This window comes from Hippoglossus hippoglossus, chromosome 14, assembly GCF_009819705.1.
Source record: "Hippoglossus hippoglossus isolate fHipHip1 chromosome 14, fHipHip1.pri, whole genome shotgun sequence".
NCBI classification, from domain to species: Eukaryota; Metazoa; Chordata; class Actinopteri; order Pleuronectiformes; family Pleuronectidae; genus Hippoglossus; species Hippoglossus hippoglossus.
In genome coordinates this window covers 961349-971927 of record NC_047164.1, presented here as the reverse complement: position 1 = coordinate 971927, position 10579 = coordinate 961349, and positions in this window count along the sequence as shown.

Here is a 10579-nt window from a genome sequence, read left to right as displayed (position 1 = left end):
CGGCCGCTCGACAAAGAAGAGTCAGAGAGGAACAGTGGCTGTAATGATTCTGTTCTTCTTCGTCTCTTTTCTTCAGTTTCTTCAGGACGACTTGAGGCGTCATGTTTTCAGGTCGTCTGTCCATGCGTCCGCCCGCTTGTCCATGAATCCAACTCTCCTGAACACCTCAAGAGAGTTTCTTCAAATACTGCTCAAACGTTCACTTGGATTTAAGGGTGGAGTTCAGATTTCGGTGGTCAGAGGTCAAAGGTTACTGTGAGATTGTGAACGCAACATCAGATAAATACACTTGTGTGTGTAAACAGTTCTTCAACACGTACGAAGAATCCTGCAGCTACGAATCCTTCATCCAGACTGTTTGTGTCACAGCCGACACGTATTGAGCCTCATCCAGGTCGATCGACACGCTGCCACATCCATTCACACCTCCGAGCTGCCATACGTGCACCGACCGTGCCAACACGGGCACACACGGCGCCCAGCTGCCATTGTCCGACCCGTCTGATCCTCCTTCCAGAGAAATCATGCTCATCAGTTCACTCCCAATAGAAACGACTAATCCTCAGACCAGAAGCGTTTTCTGCTACGAGACATTTTGCGTTTTATCCTCAGTCGAGCTCTTATCAGCGCGTCGAAGAAATAATTCATGTCAGCCGAGGGAGGAAAACCCCGGTTATTCCCCCGGCAGGGCGGAGCACAGCAGATTAGAGCGAGCGAGTCGGTGACCAGACGAGGAGAATGTGTGTCGAGATGTTTTTAGCTGGAGCACAAAGAGTGAGTCAGAGAAACCTCGGCCTGCTGGGATCTCACGTCTGCAGACACAGATACGAGGATGGAGGGATGGAAGGAGGGAGGGGGGGAACCTGAAGTCTGGAGTGTCTCCCTCCACCGTCAGCCTCGGTTAAACCCTGTTCTCGCCTCACAGCTTCAGCATCTGATGGAGGAATACGTATTTTTGTCTCATGGTAGATTAGAGGCGGTCATCAGACGGCGTGGCAGCGCTCGGTGCCAGGACGCCACACGGGTCCCGACAGGCGGTTTTCTGTGCAGACAGATGGCCGCTCTCTGTTCTTCATGAGGACACGGGGCCAGAGCCTGTTTGTTTTCTTGCGTCTCTAAGTGTTGACAGTGACGAGGAATAATGGCGGCGGCTGGCTGGAGGCCAACGTGACGGGACGCTGCGCCGTCTGCTCCAGGGCACTGCGGCAGCACGGCACCACAGCAGGGCCAAGATCAGGGTATCGAACACTGCTCATCGTGTTCCTGTTCCTAGTTCTGTCCGACCTGCTCCTCTTCACAGCCGCAGGGACGTGATGAAGAAGAAGAAAAATTATCTTGAATAGAAAAGTGGGTTAAACTTTAAAAACAGCTGATCGTCTGCATAGAAGCAAATCGCAAGAAGAACCAAAACGACGACTGGACGTAAAGATGGACGACATGACCGCTCCCAAAAGTGAATCCAAATAATCTTTATCTCCCCCTAGTGGCTGGCTGCAGTACCGTTCATAAACCCTCCTCCTCCATGTTAGCAGATGGGACATGGACCAAACTAAAACATCAAAGTAGACGTTAAATAAATGTTTGTAAAGATGTTTCAGTCATTTCAGCTCGTTCTCATCTCTCTGATGTTTGTTGAAGTGTTTCTGATCAGTTTGGTTTGAATCAGTTATTTGATGATATAAGAACAGGCTGAGACGTGATGATTGACAGCTGAGACTGACTCCTGATTGGTTGAGTGTGTGTGTGGGCGGGGCCTTGGTTCTTACTCCTTACACCTTAAAGCACAACAAGCTGCTTCAGCTTCATTTCTGTTCAGTCGAGGGAAGTGGAGACGCATCATTTATCTTTATATAAAGTCATTAGTTGTAACTGATATATAAATAACCATTAAAATGGAAACTAGTGTTATCACAACATCTGATTTTCACTAAATAATTATTATGGCCAAAAGAATTCATGAGGATATCATCATTCTTTATAGAAAGATTAAAATGATATATGATAATAATAGTTGTAACAGTTAGTTAGTCGTATTAGTGTTGCAGTAAAATAACTAATAAAGTCGAGAGGTTGTTTGGAAAAAGCACAAGTGGATAAGAGTCGGTATTTATCTCATTTTATATAATCCCCAAAGTTTCCTCTGACACTTTGTTCAAAGAGATAATTTTCATTCACATAAATATCTTTTAATGTGAGAGACGATTTGTCTTGAACTATAAAAAAATGGAAAAACAAGTTCATCGAGTCGCTAACGTCACAATAAAAGCTTCTTTCAGTTAAAGTGCACGTCGATCTGCGTGATATAAAGATATTACTCTGAGGTCACAGTGTGAATTCATGTCTGAGAATTCACTTCAGAGAACTTGCATTAATGAGTAAATTACATTATCCACAGTTATTTCCTGCACATTTTTCATGTCCTGCAAAGTTTCTGTACGAGTTCATGTAGCTTCATTAAATGAAGTCGTATAAAAGATGTTTCGTCCAGAGGGGATGAACCGAACTTTTCCAACCACACGAACATCTGCAGCCGATTACTTTAGTCTGAGGAACTCTGCAGAAACCAGGACGCTGGACGAAGGTGAGTTGCTCAAGTGCTCTCTCAGCTCTGGAGTTTAACCAACGACCGAGGGACTGAAACTTCGTCTCTTTGGGAGGATTCGTCCCCAAAGAGACGGAATCACCAGCAGATGGAAGATAAGAGATGAGCTTCACGTCATGTTCTGCTGCAGCTCATAAATAAACATGCAAGTCAATGACATATTTTCAGACATCTGTTCTACATCAAACATCATATTTCAATGACAAACTGCAGAACTCACGTCGTTCTGTTACTCAGCAGCTAGCAAATATAATCCAATAATATTCTCAGAATGTGAAATGTACATAAACATGTTAATTATTCATCTGTGCGTCGCTCTGTGTCTCTCACACTGTTATAATCTGGCTTTAGCACCTTTGTGTCTCAGTGGGAGTGAGACACAAATAGATTGTGTGACTCGATCTGTTGTGTTGCTGCAGCTTCTTGTGTTCAGGTGAAAACAACACAATCCAATCGGAGCAGTTCTACAGATTCACTGTATATCTCTTCACTGTATATCACTACATATCTGTTGGATGCTTCACCGACTAGACTTACAAAATAAATGTGTTATTTTTCTTGTGTGCGCCCCCCCCCCCCCTGTTTTACATGATGAGGAAATTAAACCACCATCAGCACCAATTTGAACTCCTTCTTCTTCATTTGCTGCCGAGCCAAGATGGCGACTGTTGAAAATGAGGAACGTTCAGCATTTCACACTATTATTATTTTATTATTTTAAAACTCGCCATCATGACGAGCGTTACAGGAACCTACGTCCGGATTTTTGACTCAAATTCTCAGGGTAGAAATATTGGAACTCTTCACTTGAATTTTTCTCAACAGTCTAGTGGCCATTAGAGGAACTGCACGTTAACGTCATTTTTCCACCTTCACGTGAATCTATCAGAAACAAGACTCGGACCAAAGAAACGGACGTTATGAAAGGTTCGCTTCCTGCCACAGTTTCAGCTCCAAGCCCCGGACAGGAGGTGGAAGTGAGAAACAGGAGAAAAGACAAACGTCCTCTTCTCTTCCACCACATTGGTTTTCTATCACAGGTGCCATCCTGCAGGTTATTTCTGTCCTGCAGTGGATATCTATAGCCTCTGTTCTGAAGCATCTGTCACAGCTGCTGCTCCGTCACCTTTTCTATTATTTACACAGACATTTGCATTGGAGCTTTTTCACTGATGCTCTCAATTCCAGAGGATTTTACTTTACTTTTGGTTTGAGAAACAAAATACAGCTATTGTTCCTTTTTTTTATTGTTGATTCTTTTTAAACGCAATCGTCAGGTTTGACCAGAGCTGCAGAGAACCGACTGCTGTGGTTTCTGAGTGGTTCACGTGGGAGTGGAGATGTGTGGGAGCAGAAATAAGAGAAATTAAAGCTCAGAGGGTTTTTTCTACTTCAGGTTAATAGAGTGAGCTGATGAAGCAGGAGGAGATGATGAATTATCTGTTAATGTGAAGGTGAGAAAACACAAACACGTACAAGGAAAATTAAAAATATTCTGAAAAAACACGTCTCTTTTTTCGTCTCTTGTATTTAGCCTTTTGTTCTTTGCTGTTGTGATTCAATAATCACCCAAATTAGGATCCATCCAGTTCATCTTTCTATATAATGTGAAAAGATTCCCTCAAGGTGTAACGGAGATATCGTGTTCACAAGGTAAACTGTGACCTTTGACTGTAATCAGTTCATCCTCGAGTCCAAGTGAACTCATTAATGCTCTCGTGTCCGAATCCGAGAGAAAACTGTTCAACCTGATGAATTTAACGTCAGTGTTGATCGTGTGTCTGTTGTTCACTGACCTCCGATCACAGACGTGCATCTTCTGAACGTTTCTCTTTGTGAACGGATGAATCATCCTCAGCAGCTTCTGGTTTCACATTTTGGAGTCGATACTTGGATCCTATTTTTGTCTCCTGCCTGATATTCAACACCAGAATCTGCTGCTTCCGTCACCGTGAAACAAATGTTCAGGTGAATGAAGTCGAATCTAGTAAAGTCAAGTAAAACTCTTAATATGATGATGTTCAACTTTTACGTGAAAGATTGTTTGTTCAAATTAAAGATAATCAGAAGATAAAACTGACGTAATGGTTGGTTCCAGCTCCGATGCACAACGTGTTTGGAAACGCTCTTTGAAACGCTGCAGATTCTCTATCTGTTCATGCTGATGCAGAAAATCAGGCACAAACTGTTCCAAAGCTTCATATTTTACATAATAGCTTTTCCCTGCAGCTCTGTGCTTTTGCCAAAAAATAAATAAAAGACATAATCCACCTCTGAGGAAGTGGGAGACTTTGTGCCAGCGAGCCGAGAACATGAAACCACACATGAGAACAGTGTCAACCTCCTCATCGGAATCTCAGTAAGAACGAAAATGAGAATATTTACCAAATGTCAAACTATTCCCTCGAACGTTGAGTTATGTGTTTGAAAGTAGAAGCAGCAGAGAAAGGAAGTGAAGGATTAAATGTCAGGATGTCATGACTGATGTGACTGATCCGTCCTTGTTCGGCCTCAGTTCGGCTCAGTCTGGTTCGGCTCAGTCTGGTTCGGCTCAGTCTGGTTCGGCTCAGTCTGGTTCGGCTCAGTCTGGTTCTGCTCAGTCTGGTTCGGCTCAGTCTGGTTCGGCTCAGTCCAGTGAAACACTCGTTCAGTCGTTTCTCAGATCTAAATAGTGCGTTAATGTAATTAAGTCCCAGCAGGGAGATAATTACAGAGGAGAATCAGAGGAGGCCACGAAGACGCCAAAGGTCACCGCCATTGATTCTCTGCTCGACCGAAGGCGTCTCATTGGACGGACACGTGGCGAAATGAGCAGGATGAAAGATGGAGTCGAGGCCCCTGAGATCGTGAAGCAGCGACCTGTGGGCGGCGCCACTCGTCATCGCTGCTGTGGAGGAAGTGACACGCTGACGGCTGAGGGAGCGGCTGACCAGAGAGCAGCAAGAGGAAAGAGCAGATTCTTAAAGAAAGTTATTAAAGATTCCAGGATCTGCTCCAAAATGTAAAAATTATTTTCTGTCCTTCCCCCAAGTTTCATGGAAATCTGTTGTGTGGTGAAAACCAACCAGTGGTTAAAACCTCGTCACCACCAGGGGTCCAGAAACACAACGTCCTTCACCTCAACGCACCTCAATGATATTCAGTGAGTGTTTCCTCCTGTCTTGTGCCGTGAGCTCAGCTGACGTCCTCTCAGCTTCTGTTCAGCGTCTCTGATGTTGGCGTTCAGCGGCTGTGTGGCGCCGTCAGGCTCGAGGACGGAGCAGCAGCAGGGTTACATGGAACCCGCCGGCGCCCAGATGGTCTGAGACGGATGTGTGAAGCGTGAAAGGAGGATGAAAGAAATACAGACGAAGAATACGATGGTTTTCTTTCTCTCTGGCTGCTCTGTAAGTGTCTGTGAACCTCCTGCCAACAACCACACCAAACTGTCCCCTTCTTCTTCTCTCAAAAATGGAGCCGACAGATTAATACTGAATAAAACATTAAGAGTAAGGGGACGGAAGAGAAGCAGCGTGAACAGAGCTGCAGATCCGTCTCCTCCGGTCTCTGCATTCAGCTGCTTCCATGTTCAAACAGCTACGAGGCATCGAGCGTCAGGGGCCACACGGAACTGAGGAGCCGCAGGAGCAGCAAGTGTTCCTCTGCACACCAGCAGATAAACCAAGGTAAATAGTTATATGAATATAATGAGGAGTGGGGGTGGGGCCTGACTGAGAGCTCGAGGACACGCCCACCTGCCCCCATTGGACGGTGCTGACTGTCAGCACTGACAGCACTGACTGTCTGTGTGGACGGTAAAAACTTTATGGACGACAGCAAGAACAAACACGTCGCTAAGCTGCACCAGATAAACGACGCAGCACTGGAGCGAAACACGGAGTTACAGATTATCTTCTGTTGTTACGTTTGTTTACTGATGAAAACCATCACACTCAGCCAACATGGCCGACTCCACAGAGCATCAGATTAGTGATGAACTGAATCTCAGACGCAGAAGAGTAAAGACACGTCGAGGAAAGAGCTGAACGAGCTTCTTGTATCCAGGCAGAGAGAAAGTGTAAGGGAACTACCCACAATGCCCCTGTGTACTCACATAATCGGCCACTCTGACGCACACACACACACACACTCACACACACACACACTCGCACACACTCTAATAAGGCAGAGTGCTTAACTCAGCAAACTGCAGGCGAAGCTGCTGTTACTCACGTTTGTCTCTTGACTCGACCTTTGGTTTTCCAGTATTTTCTGTTTCTGAGACGAAGAACGTTTAAGAGACTGAATCATAAACGTATTAAATGTATTTTTTACTCGTATCAAACATGTTGAACTGTTACAACATGTTTTCTACAGTTCTCCCAGTTTTAAATACGGTCACGACTTCCTCAGGAGGTCGTTTGTGGAGTTTAGGTCTGAACACCAACAACTGGAAACAGATGTTTACATCGAGGCTTCATTCAGCTTCAGGTGAAGAACAACAGTTTCATCAAGTGGATCAAAAACACACAACTGACTTTACACAGAAGAGAAAATATAACGAAGCCACAACTTTTCTGCTTTTAACGAATACAAAATGAAGAACTTCAGCAACTCAGTGTTTAATGCGATGATCTCAGTGACTCGAGTTCTGCTTCAAGGATTAAAACACGACTTTGCTTCCTCAGACGTGAGCTCGACTTTCACCATTCGTGTGTCACCAGGGGGATTTCTACACAACCTCTGAAGACTGGGGATTTAGTCACGTCTTTCGGAACATGACTATGAAAAGTTGTACGTGACTCTGACTCATGTGACTTTGGACACTTGAACATATCTTTGGTAACTCTTTCGTGACATTCATAACTTGTATAAAACTTTGGTCGTTACCTAAACGTTGGATTAGTGACTTTGGGAACTCACTTTATTGACGTGAACATAATAAAACGTTAATTTGGATCCTTGGTCATTACTTTCATGACTCAGACCTCGTTGAGCTGAACATTAGATCCACGGCCGGTTATTAAAACATGAGTTTGGTGACTCAGTCTTGAGCCTAATGACTGAATGAAGTTTAAATAACCGCATGTACGTGTATGACCAATACGAGTCCAAGCTAATGCCCAACACCTGTTGTGGTTTGTTGTTTTCCTGGCTGGACTTTCTGTTTCTTCCATCTCTCCATCAGATCCCTGTGGCATCGTGTTGGGTGGTTCTGGCTCTAGAATCAAAGTGTGGGTCTGGCAGCAGCTTCGCCATGAGCAGGAATGCAGCCGAGTTATCCCTGATATCAGATAGACAAACTACTCTGTGCTGCGCTCCACTGAAAACCACAAGCACAACAGAAAAACACAAACGGCTGCGAGCAGAACGCCAGAACCAGGTTTTCACCACATTCAGTACAAACTGTGAGCTGATGTTGTAAAGTTCCTCCGGACGACAGGGAGATAAACACCAGGCAGCTGGAGGTGGTTGGGTTGTACTGCAGTAATGTGGGTACTTTACTGTAAACAGCTCCACAGATACCATCTCACAAACGCTTTCTGGAGCGTCAAGGAAATCCATTAAAACACGCAGCTGTCAATCAAGGTCTAGTTCTGACTGCAGGAGAGAAAACGACGTCTGGAATCGTCGACAAAGTAAATCTCGCTTCGTGTGGAAAACTTGAATCTTCCTGTTTTCTTGCACTTTCCTTCTCCATCATTACATAAACTGACAGGGAAGGTTTCAGGCCTTTTTAATAATGTAGTACTTTACTGTTTGTATATATATAATTTATTAGAGAAAGAAACACTCGACCTAGAAAAGAAAACGAGATTTTATTAGAACATTAGACGAGGATTTGCTGTTAATATTTTACACATTAGGCTGTTATAACATGTTTCTACCTGAGGTGTCACTAGTGAGCACTTTGACATCTCAGCCAACGAGGTGATGTTTTCATCAGCGTTTGTCTGTGTGTTACCAGATTTAGGCAAATTCTACTGAACGGATCTACATGAAACTTTGTGGAGGGACGACGCATGAACCAATAAATAACTCATGCAAATTACAAGCAGATCTGGAAAACTGTGTGGATGTAAGAGTTATTTTCCCCCCCACTGTCTTAAACGTGGCGAGATAGAGGGTTAGCCTCAGCGGAGATCCGCGATCAGTTTCAAATCAAATCTGAATCCTTTTAAATTCATTATAGGATCTTTTTAAGTAGTTTGACTTCTGACTAAATGTTTTAACATCTTTCAGCCTGTAAACCACCACAAGAATAATGTTCTTCTTCTAATGAAAGAGTTGATTTATTGTGTTGTTGTGCTGCTCAGACGACATCAGGACTTAAATTAGGAAGATTTCTGACGGACAGATGCTCTGGCTGCCTTTTGTTTCGCTCTTGTCCTGATTTGGATTTTGTGGCTCCAGGAAACATGAACTTGAACTCATGTTTCACGGCGACGCCTCAGAGATTCAACCGCTTGTGACCTGAACGGAGCTTTTACCTGCCAACGCTGCGTTTTTCATCTCAGACCAGAGAGATTATATTTTCATCTTTGCATTCTTTCTGTCATTTCTTTCTTGCCGTCAGTTATCAGGAGTGACGGTGGATAAAGCTCCTCTCAGCCTCTCGTCCTCGGGGGCGCCGAGCAGAAGCTTTCACCCCCGCTGGGATCGGGGGGGGGGGGGCATGTTCAGCCAAATCCTTCGCTGCAGACACACTCCTGCCATCCAAATCCCCCGTTTAATACCCGGACATGAAGGACTAATGGAGACGGGTGAGGAAGGAGGACGAGAGGAGAGGGGCAGAGACACCCCCCCCAGAAACCCACAAAAACACACTGAGCTTTTGGAAAAACAGCTGAACAATCAATTATCCTCAAGAACCCATGAAATGAAAAATACAAATGTCAAATACATGTTTTAAATGTATATACTGTATACAGCCACTAGTCTACGTGCGACCACAGAACTGTGAGAGCCTCCTCTTATCTAGATATGATGCAGGTACATTTAAAAACGACATAACATGTTAATAAAGTGTATATTAATGACAGCAGTGTGTCTATATGGACGAATGTGTTTATGTTTCAGTGACGTGCGGCTCAGAGACGTCGAGTCTGAATCTGAATCCACCGAGAACCAGGGAACCTTCAAAGGCTTAAACAAGAGAACCGACCATCAAAGACCTGCACGCACACGCACACACACACACACACACACACACACACACACACCATCCTCAGAGGGTTGATCGTCCACCTGAGGCGTCAGTAAACACAGAATCTCTGTTTCTCTACATGAAGAGAAAACCATCGACCTGCAGGCACAAAACAACAAGAGCAGGAAAAAACATGAAGATGTTTCTCCTGAACCTCGGCTTTTTGTTTCACGATCGGTCAAATAGATTCTGAATAAAAACAGATACCAGCACGAGGAGCTGCTTTACCCTTCAAACCAGAATCGTACATTTCAACACACAGCAAACTGATAATTCCCGAGTCGTGTCAGTCGGTTAGGTTCCGCTCCAGCAGAGCAGATGAAGAGGGGATCAGCTGTGTGGACGCACAAAGACACAAATCAGTCAGATCCAGTCTCAGGGAAACTGGCACTTAGTCAACTGAACCTCCCCGACTCTTACAAATATTTATATACACTACTTTGTAGTACTAGGTTTGTGGAAAACATGATGACTCCTTGGATCTGTCGTTTCTATTTACATTATGTTTGCTGAGCTACAGACGAGTAGCTGATGGTTTTTAAATGAGACACATCATGTTTTCTCAGTGTCTCTTTCCTCTAGTTCGTTATAAAGGTTTTTTTGTGAATGTAGAAGTTCTCCTCGTCAGTCGTCCAGACGTCACTTCCTCCTTGTCGTGATGTCACAGTGCTCAACATTAGCATAATGCACGCCCACCCTCTGGTCGGACACGCCCCCTAACAAAGCCAGAGGCTGCGTTCAATCTCAAAATGTTTTCGCAGCGTTTTTTACTCCAGTTGAAAATGTTTCCT